This window comes from Pinus tabuliformis, chromosome 5_1, assembly GCF_031772625.1.
Source record: "Pinus tabuliformis cultivar Carrire ecotype Pingquan chromosome 5_1, CPIR1, whole genome shotgun sequence".
NCBI classification, from domain to species: Eukaryota; Viridiplantae; Streptophyta; class Pinopsida; order Pinales; family Pinaceae; genus Pinus; species Pinus tabuliformis.
This window is the reverse complement of record NC_142305.1, coordinates 795,943,290-795,953,675: the sequence shown is the minus strand read 5'-3', so window position 1 is coordinate 795,953,675 and position 10,386 is coordinate 795,943,290. Positions and strand designations below refer to the sequence as shown.

Here is a 10,386-nt window from a genome sequence, read left to right as displayed (position 1 = left end):
TCACATATTTACCTCGGTGGACTAGTTAGCTTGGGTAAGTGTGAGAGTAGGGTGTTACATTGAAGATGTAAATTCTGATCAAATTTGTAATGTAGGTGGATACCATTAGGATAGTAGAGATCTAGTTGAAATCACTAATGGTAGCTGTCCATAGGCCATGCATCATCTGATTCAATCTTCAAAATGCAATTTTATAATTCTTGAAAATTTTAGGACTCATCAGAGAGTTGAGGCACTTCAACTTCTATTGATGGTTATGTCAGGTTATCACAGCTCTGGTAAGGTCCCCGAACTAAATCAGATTTGGATATTCTCGCAAAATTATTTCCTTTGCATGGTTCCACTAGATGCAAATTCCTTCCTGAAAGATATTTGTTATTTTGGATATAGCTCTTTCAACTTTCAAGATTTGGTTTTTGGTCAAACATACGATTTTTTTACATTTAGTTAATCTTCATGCAAATTTCTTAATTCAAACTTGGGTTTGGAGGGTACGCCTTTTATCGATGCGAAAATTTGTTAAGCTGATCATTCTAAAAATTATCTTTTGATGAAGGATTCATACCTATCACATTCTTTTGAAAGTAATTATTTCCTAGTCCTTGTGAATGAAATGCTAATCATTTTCATTTTGGCACCAGATATCCTCTTGAGTGTTAATAGATGCTGGTGCTATTTTCTGAATTGAATTAAAACAGACGTGAAGTGGATAGGGATTCTTGTAGCATAGTTTAGGGTTATCCAACAAAACCCTAGGAATGGTTTAGGATAAGCCAATAAAACCCACTGCATGGTTACGTGTAATCCAAGAAAACCCAAGTTGAAAATGATGGAGGGTGAATTATAGGTACAGGTACATGTATGCAAATAATGGTTGAAACAATGTAAACTATGAAATGATAACTCTAGCCAAAAAACCCAAAAAAAAAATGAAAAACAATCCGAGAACAAAAGATGTTGATGCTACAATAACATTTTTTTTTGGGGTAAATTTTCAACTTTTTTAAAAATGGCAGTAAAAGCCAATAAAAACCAATTTTTTTTGTGCAAAAGACACCCTAAAAACAGAAAGTGTTGATGTTGTAATAATGTCTTTTTTTTTCCAAGTAAATTTTCAACATTTTTTAGCAATGGCATTAAGGATAAAATATGATGACTCTAAAAAACCTTAAAATTCCAATGATTTTCAGGCATGCCATTAAAGGTAAAATATCATCTCTTTGAAAGCCTTAAAATTCCAATAATTTTCAGTCATGGTGTTAAATATAAAATATCATGACTCAGAAAACCCTTAAAGTTTTGACAAATTTTCAACCATGGAATTAAATCCAAAGATCATGACTACAGAAAACCTTAAGTTTTCAACATATTTCAACCATAGCATTATGAAAATTTTCAATGAATAATTAAAAAAAAAATGAATACCTGAATGAAAGAGTCATTATACCAAGAGTATTTCTTTTTCAAATGGTAAATGTATAATAACTTTAAAATCTTAGCCTAAAACAACGTGACACATTGCAACAAAAATTTAAAAATCAACCATCAAATTGACATGCAGTGTAGGCGAATTGACCCATTGTAATGAAAGCTTAAAGACCAACTATGGAATTGACACATTGTGGGGTCAGACTTTATCCATTATAACGAAAACTTTAAAATCAATTATCAAATGGACACACAAGATTGGGTTGTTAGATGAGGATCGACACGGACCCTACATGAAAAAAATAAAATAAAAGAAAATAATAAATAAATATATAAATAAAAAATGAAAAATACAAAAGAAAATAAAAATAAAAACATTAAAAAAAAACAAAAAATACATAAAAAGTTTAAAAAATAATAACAAGTAAATAAAAATATATATTAAAACATAAAAAAATATGATTAAAAAAAAGAAAAGGAAAATTTAATTATTGAAAAAAATAAAAAGTAAAACAAACAAAAAAAATTAAAATTAATAACATGAAAATAAACATATATATTAAAATATAAACAAATTAAAAACATGGCAATTTTTTTTTTTATAATAAAAATGACAAAAAAAAACAAAAAAATGTAAAAAAAACCAAAAATAACTTATAAATGATAAAAAAATTACAATATATCCTATAAAAAACAAAAAAATTAAAGAAAAGATTTAAAAGTACAAGAAAATGTTTCAAAAAGATACATAATTTAAGAAGAAAAAAGTAAAAAGAAAAACGATATTAGATAATTAAAAAAATAAGAATAAAAATAATGAAAAATCATAAAATGTAATAAAAAATTAAAAACAAGACATTAAAATAAAATAAAGAATAAAAAAAATGAAAATGATTAAAAAATATTTTAATTATAATATATATATATATATATATATATATATATATATATATATATATATATATATATCTTGCGGCTGAGGGGTGGAGGTCGATTTTTTTTTTGGTAACCTTGGCAAGGCTACATCTCCATCATGTCCAATATATCACCTCGACTGGGGCGGGGAATTAAACCAATATGCTCACATCAAAGAGTGTCTTAACAGAGCACCCAATCACCATCTATCCAAGACCCCATAGACATTATTTTTTTTAAATTTTAAATATTAAGTTTTTTGAGATGTTTATTTATTTATTTATTTTTAGTTGTTCTTAATGTATTTTTTTAACTTTTATTTCAATGTTTAATTTTAAGTTTTTTTAATGTTCTTATTTTTTATCTTTTGATATTTTTTTAATTTTTAGTGTATATATATGTGTATGGGGGTTAATTTAAATTATGTTTTTTTCTTTAAATAGTCTTTTTGTATATTTATTTATTTTTGTTTGTTTTTAATATATTTTTTTAAATTTTTATCATTTATAAATCAATTTTGTATTTTTTTATTTATTTTTAACATTTCTATGTTCTATATTTTCTTTTGTCTTTTTTTTTTATTTGTTTTTTTGCCATGTTTTTTTAATTTTGTTATGTTTTAATATATATTTTTATTTGCTTTTTATTATTTTTTAAATTTTTTTTGTGTTTTTTGTTTTTGTTTTTGTTTTTCTCAATGTTTTAATGTTTTTAATTTTTTTTGTTGGGAATTAGACAACTTGAAAAATGGTTAAATAATCAATGTTTAAACAAAATTGTGCATACTTAAGACATAAGAAAATTTAAAGTGTGAAAAATATTACTTAGAAAAATATTGATGCTTTTCAAAACCCAGATGAAAATTACCAAAATTTTAAAAAAAATATCCACATTTAATACATTAAAAAATTTGAAGTGTAAAAAATAAGCCCTCTAAAAAAAGGGGTTGATGTCTCATCAACACTTATCAAAATCGACACGAAAATCATCAAAATTTAAAAGGAATTGTTCATACTCGATACATAAAAAAATTTGACGTGTTAAAAATATGCTAAAAAAATTAGTGTATTCTAAATCAACACTTTTCAAAATCGGATGAGTTTTTGCTATCTCAAAAAACGGGTACTCGGTACAGTTCTCGTTTCAAAGTTTACATTGTTTTGATTGAACCATGTATATGAAAGACATCCTAATAGACTGACGGTTGGTACTCGTGCATTCTGATAGATCGTTGTTCCTTTATATGGACGTCAACATATTTCTTTTGATCATGTTTGTAAACACCAAGACCACAGCTAGACTTTGCTTATTAAGATTGAGACAAGTAATCATTAAGAGGGGGACTTGGAAAATATAATGCTACTTGTCTTAGTTATGATGTTTTCTATGTACAAGATTATGTTCCTAGTGTTTATGAGTTTGTTTGGGTTTAGTTGGTCGAGAGATTCTCTCCAACTAGTTAGGTTTCTACATTGGTGTGTAGTTGAGATATTCACTCAACCAAAAAATTATATGTCCAATATAAATTACCTATCTCGAAACACAACTCCTTGTATTTATATTATATTGATATAAATTGAATTTTTAATTTGCAATATGAAAATTTAACTAATTATGGTTGTACTTTTGTCAATTATAGGTTGTCGCTAATGACTAGTAATGGCCTAAAAACTAATAATAAACATTTTTAGGCCGATAGGCCTTCCTTTGAAAGGGACTTTCGTCGTCCCTTTGTTTCTCATGCTGACACGTGGCGTCGGAATAGAGCAGCACAACCGGGAGTTCTGCAATCTCGTGCTGACACGTGGCGTCAGAATAGAGCGGGCATAACCGCACAGTTCTGCGAGGGAGCGGCGTCGTGTATTCATGGATATTCATGAAGGCAGTTCTGCGGCTAAATTCGTGCAGTTCTCTTCCGCAGCTTATGCATTCTTAAGCTCCAGTAGTAATGGCGCATTGTGTTATGGTACCTTCTGTCCGTTTGGCAGCTACCCAGTTATGCGGTCCCTGTTTTGCGGTGCACAGCTGTTCTGCGATGCACAATCAACTGTTCTGCGGTTTCCGTGCTTCCATGACCGGGAGCCTTCTTGGATCAAACTACCGGCAGCCTTCTTCGATCAATCTCACAGAGTATAGCACTGTTCAAACTGACAGAGGAGCCTGGTTTGACAATCTCACGAACGGGTATCGGAGCTGGAAATCGTGAGCCGGAGCTGTTGTTTAGAAAACATCTGCACAACATCATTTCTTCCAGGTCAGGTCATCGTCTCTCTCAGTCCTGTTTAATTTTCAAGCTCTCTCAGTCCTGTTTAATTTTCACTGCTTGTATTCTCAGAAGCCCGGGTCCATTTCCTATACCTACCGAGACCTATTTCACTATTCTACTGTGAGATTGTCCTGAGACTTACCGGGACTCTATGGTTATCCCCGGACCTGCGTTATCCCAATACGTATCTTCTTAACTGGGATCTCTCTTCGTAATCGAAAAATATAACGATTTAAAGCAATCGACCTAAAATTTCCGAGTACAATGATATAGCCCAAGGCCTTCCATGGGGCTGGGCTATTTTCCCCTCCTTTCGTTGCGGGATTGAATCCTCTGTAACATGAGCTGCTGCTTGAAATTATGAATAAAATTTTCAGCCATTGCATTCAGTTCGTCCGTGGATAGGCCATCTGGGTTTGTGCCATCTCCAGTCCTAACACAGTTGGTCATATCTTCATTATGAGGAACTTCCAAGACGTTGGATGCGGCCACTTTAGATTTGTTCATTCCCACATGAGAAAAGCTTTGGGTTGGCTCAACCAGGGGGGAAAAATCATGGGTTTTTCCTAAAAACTGAGGCGGAAATGGAGGATCAATCGGAGGAGAAAATTGATGGGTTTTTCTCAGAAACTCTGGAGGATTTGAAGACTCAAGCTGGGGAGACAAACGATGGGTTTTTTGTGAAAAAACTGGTGGGTTTGGAGCCTTACCCTTAGGAAATTTATGTTTTTTCGGCCTTGAAGGCTCAACCAGTGGAGGCCTAAATTGCAGCTCCTCTTCTTCTTCTTCAAAATTCTGTCCATGTTTATCAAATGTAGTCCTACGCATATTGCCAGCTTTCTTCTTATTATTATTGCCATTGGTGGGACCTCTGCTAGAGGTGTCTGCAATAGTCCCAATGACCAGATTGAATAACACAAAAAGCATTGAAGGGGTGAGCCAAGTGTGCATCACATTGCATACCTGTGGCAGGGACTACTTGAGTGGCACCATGAACATTATTTTCATTTTTTTGAGTTGTATGATCAAGTATTGTTAGGTTAGTGTTCTCATAGTTTGGGAATCTGAAATTCCAAATAAAAAACAAGGATACTCTGAAAAGAAATCATAAAACAAACAATCAAACAATTTCTGGGAAGCTCACTGCATTCCATCCGGGTAGACATGAGCTGTTCCATTGAGAGCACCAGATAAAGAGGTAACGTTCAGCACCTAACCTTCAAAACTGTTATAAAATCCCTGGAATTCCTGCATAAAGATAATTCTAGCATTGTAAAGGTGAAACTTGTCAACTTTTCAGCATTGCTACCCACGGGAAAGCAAATTTAGGCTGAATAATATTGTGCAAATGGCTGGCATACAGATCAGAAGACAAATTGCTCTGGCATACCAAAAAAATGCTCTCACTTTCATTTTAATTTTATTTGGAGTTATTGTACTTCAGAGCTAAGAACTTCCTTCAACAACATACCTTCTGCAACACGAGTTTCCTTCAACAACATGCCCTCATATACCTTGATCTATCCAACAATGTAGAAAATCTACAGCAGTTAAAGCACAACTTGCCCATGCCACTGTATTAGATGAAGCAAAGTATCCAATAATCATATTGAGAAACTAGATCATTTTCAGAATATATACTCTACGCTAGCAGCCTCTCATGATAAGTAGTGGCACTTCTATCAAAGTATCTGGTGCTTGTTAGTCGCTGGAAATACAAATATGGTCCTCTATCATTGCCAGTCTTTGGTGACCATAAACCAGATTCTCCTCATTCAAGGAAGGAATGCCTGAAAAAGAATACGTCCTTTCTTTTGCCAACCTCATGCACTTCCCTCCTTTCTAGGGTGTATTACACTTGAAAAGAGTATAGTATCACCATGCCCTTACCCATAAGACCCTGTACCATCAATGTCCCTGTTAAGGGTTGTCACCTTAGGAATAACCGCCACCAAATGAGTTGTAACCTTGGCTTCCACAACTGGTAGAGTCAAGACAGTCCACCTGCTAGCGTGACATCTAATGCAACATCCTTCTATTCACTTACGCTCTGTATGCTATAGACATCATGCACTGTTCATAGAATGGTAAGTGTGTGCATAATTAGTTGTAAAAATGCAGCCCAACATTACTTCAGCCATGGTTTCCAGCATGCAGCCATATAGCAGAACCTTGTGGAAACAAACTGGATTCCAATAAATATGTAGCTTCACCCAACCAACTTTATGTATACATACACAGACAGCTAGAACAGGTATAAACCAATAGTCACACCTTCCTAGCAATCCTCAGGCATGTTAGATCATGGAACAAATGATGATGGTTGTTAGTTGCAGGAAATGCAAATATGGTCCTTTATCGTTGCCAGCCTTTGGTGACCATAAACCAGATTCTCCTTATTCAAGGAAGGAATGCCTAAAAAAGAAATACGTCCTTTCTTTTGCCAACCTCACGCGCTTTTCTCCTTTATAGGGTGTATTACACTTGCGAGGAGTTAAGTATCACCATACCCTTCAACATAAGACCCTGCACCATCTCTCCATCATAGCTATCACAACATGCGTGTCAATCACCCTTTTTTATAAATCTACACGTAGGTGGCTTCTTTTAAACAATCAATGTCCCTGTTAAGGGTTGTCACCTTAGCAATAACCACCACCAAATGAGTTGTAACCTTGGCTTCCACAACTGGTAGAGTCAAGACAATCCGTGCTTCATTAATGCCTAGAATCATGTGCTTTTAATATCCAATGCATACATCATGCAATGTTCATAGAATGGTAAGTGCGTGCATAATTAGTTGTAAAAATGCAACCCAACATTACTTCAGCCATGGTTTCCAGCATGCAGGTATATAGTAGAACCTTGTGGAAACAAAATGAATTCTAATAAATATGTAGCTTCACCCAACCAACTTTATATATACATACACACACAGCTAGAACAGGTATAATGATGATGGTTGCCTAGCTAGGATCAACTCCACTGCATTACTAACATGTACATAATTAACGTTTAACTCATCATTGCTACCGAATTGTACCTAAATTTATTACTAGGCCAACTCATCCCATGTAAATGCCAATATTATCCCATGTTGGGTAAGCCATGTGCAACACCATTGGCGTATGACTGCTACCCATGGAGTTCATGACTGGGTTCAAAATAGGTATATGATGCCAGCCTCCCTAAAGTGAATATGGTGAAGTGTTAACATACAGTGTTTACCGCCGAAATTTGGAAGGCAGGGACTGTAACACCTGTTGTGTCAGCCCTATTGTTAAGCACTCACCCCTAATTTCCTCTGTGGTGAACATGTCTCCAACATCAACATCTGTTGGTTTCCAAGGAGAACAAAGTCTGTGGTAGGGGAAATTTCTCATGATCTATCTATTTATTGGGATGAGGCTCCTCCCTATTTCTCTTCAACATATGTCATTCTACTCTGAATTCTGCATGTGTGGTGCGTAAGAAACTGACATACTAACAATACCAGTAGACAAAACATGTTGTGAGCACACATTTTTAGAGAAAATTTTGATTGTCCACACCTAAGGATAGGTAGGAGGTGAGGTCATTCAAAGCCCTTCCTTTTAGGTCATGAAATTACATGGGTTGGTAATGCTAAAATTTTATTTAAACTGCCCACATTCTTTCCCCTTTCACATCATACTACATTTGCCTCTTTTTAACTTTGTACAAAAAGAAAATGGGAATTGAATTACTCCTGTTTTCTAGATCGCTGCATTTAGATGGGTTGGTCAGGCTGCAAATAAATAGAAACTGCCCATGATAGTCTGCAATCTGGCCATGTTGTGTGACTGATGGAATCTGATCGTTGTTATGGTTTGGCCGCTGTTTTTAGGGTCCTGTTTTTGACAAGAGGGAGGACCCAGATAGCTCTTATTACAAACATGAGCTTGGCCCCAGATAGTTCTTCTATATGCCTAGACTGAAGGAATGTGTGAACTTTCAGATTCAATAGCTATACATGGTGTTTGAATAGCGTGTTCGCTATATGCAATGGCTGCTATTCAACATCCCTAAAATGTGCAGAAATGCACAAGCACAGTGAGTACACCCGAATATAGCATATTAAAGAAAAAAAAAATTTGCCTTGTTCACAGAATAGTTAATATATCATAAATTATTACAAAGCCATATGGAGTCCAGTCAGCCTTTTAGAAGGGTCTGCAAAGGGTAAATTAAGTGAGCGAAATACATGGCAAATGCCTCGATTGAACCACATCTCTTAATGTGTAGGATCAGTATTAGGATTGGCTGGGAAATGTTCCTATTTCATTGATGTTTTGACGGTACTGTAAGACTATAAGCATCTTTGAGCCGCTTGAGGTGCTTCCGAATTTGAACAATATGTAGCTTGTCCCTGAATCAAATAACAAGCATTTTGTTAACGTGGACTACCTTGGGTGGTTAATATGAGAGGTTATTCTCCTACCTACCTATCGAGACCTATTTCACTATTCTACTGTGAGATTGTCCTGAGACTTACCGGGACTCTATGGTTATCCCCGGACCTGTGTTATCCCAATACGTATCTTCTTAATTGGGATCTCTCTTCGTAATCGAAAAATATAATGATTTAAAGAAATCGGCATAAAATTTCTGAGTACAATGATATAGCCCAAGGCCTTCCATGGGGCTAGGCTATTTGCCCTCCTTTCATTGCGGGATTTAATCCTCTGTAACATGAGCTGCTGCTTGAAATTATGAATAAAAGTTTCAGCCATTGCATTCAGTTCGTCCGTGGATAGGCCATCTGGGTTTGTGCCATCTCTAGTCCTAACACAGTTGGTCATATCTTCATTATGAGGAACTTCCAAGACGTTGGATGCGGCCACTTTAGATTTGTTCATTTCCACATGAGAAAAGCTTTGGGTTGGCTCAACCAAGGGGGAAAAATCATGGGTTTTTCCTGAAAATTGAGGCGGAAGTGGAGGATCGATCGAAGGAGAAAATTGATGGGTTTTTCTCAGAAACTCTGGAGGATTTGAAGACTCAAGCTGGGGAGACAAACGATGGGTTTTTTGTGAAAAAACTGGTGGGTTTGGAGCCTTACCCTTAGGAAATTTATGTTTTTTCGGCCTTGAAGGCTCAACCAGTGGAGGCCTAAATTGCAGCTCCTCTTCTTCTTCTTCAAAATTCTATCCATGTTTATCAAATGTAGTCCTACGCATATTGCCAGCTTTCTTCTTATTATTATTGCCATTGGTGGGACCTCTGCTAGAGGTGTCTGCAATAGTCCCAATGACCAGATTGAATAACACAAAAAGCATTGAAGGGGTGAGCCAAGTGTGCATCACATTGCATACCTGTGGTAGGCACTACTTGAGTGGCACCATGAACATTATTTTCATTTTTTTGAGTTGTATGATCAAGTATTGGTAGGTTAGTGTTCTCATAGTTTGGGAATCTAAAATTTCAAATAAAAAACAAGGATACTCTTAAAAGAAATCATAAAACAAACAATCAAACAATTTCTTGGAAGCTCACTGCTTTCCATCCAGGTAGACATGAGCTGTTCCATTGAGAGCACCAGATAAAGAGGTAACATTCAACACTTAACCTTCAAAACTGTTAAAAAATCCCTGGAATTCCTGAATAAAGATAATTCTAGCATTGTAAAGGTGAAACTTGTCAACTTTTCAGCATTGCTACACACGGGAAAGCAAATTTAGGCTGAATAATATTGTGCAAATGGCTGGCATACAGATTAGAAGACAAATTGCTCTGGCATACCAAAAAAATGCTCTCAC

At 35.1% G+C, this 10,386-nt stretch overlaps 2 pseudogenes; both read right to left on the bottom strand.

Annotated features, from left to right (window-relative positions):
- Nucleotides 1-4,906: 4,906 nt before the first annotated feature.
- Nucleotides 4,907-5,602, bottom strand: LOC149167345 (uncharacterized; annotated as a pseudogene).
- Nucleotides 5,603-9,135: 3,533 nt separating this feature from the next.
- LOC149167344 (uncharacterized) lies at nt 9,136-9,972 on the bottom strand (annotated as a pseudogene).
- Nucleotides 9,973-10,386: the final 414 nt, after the last annotated feature.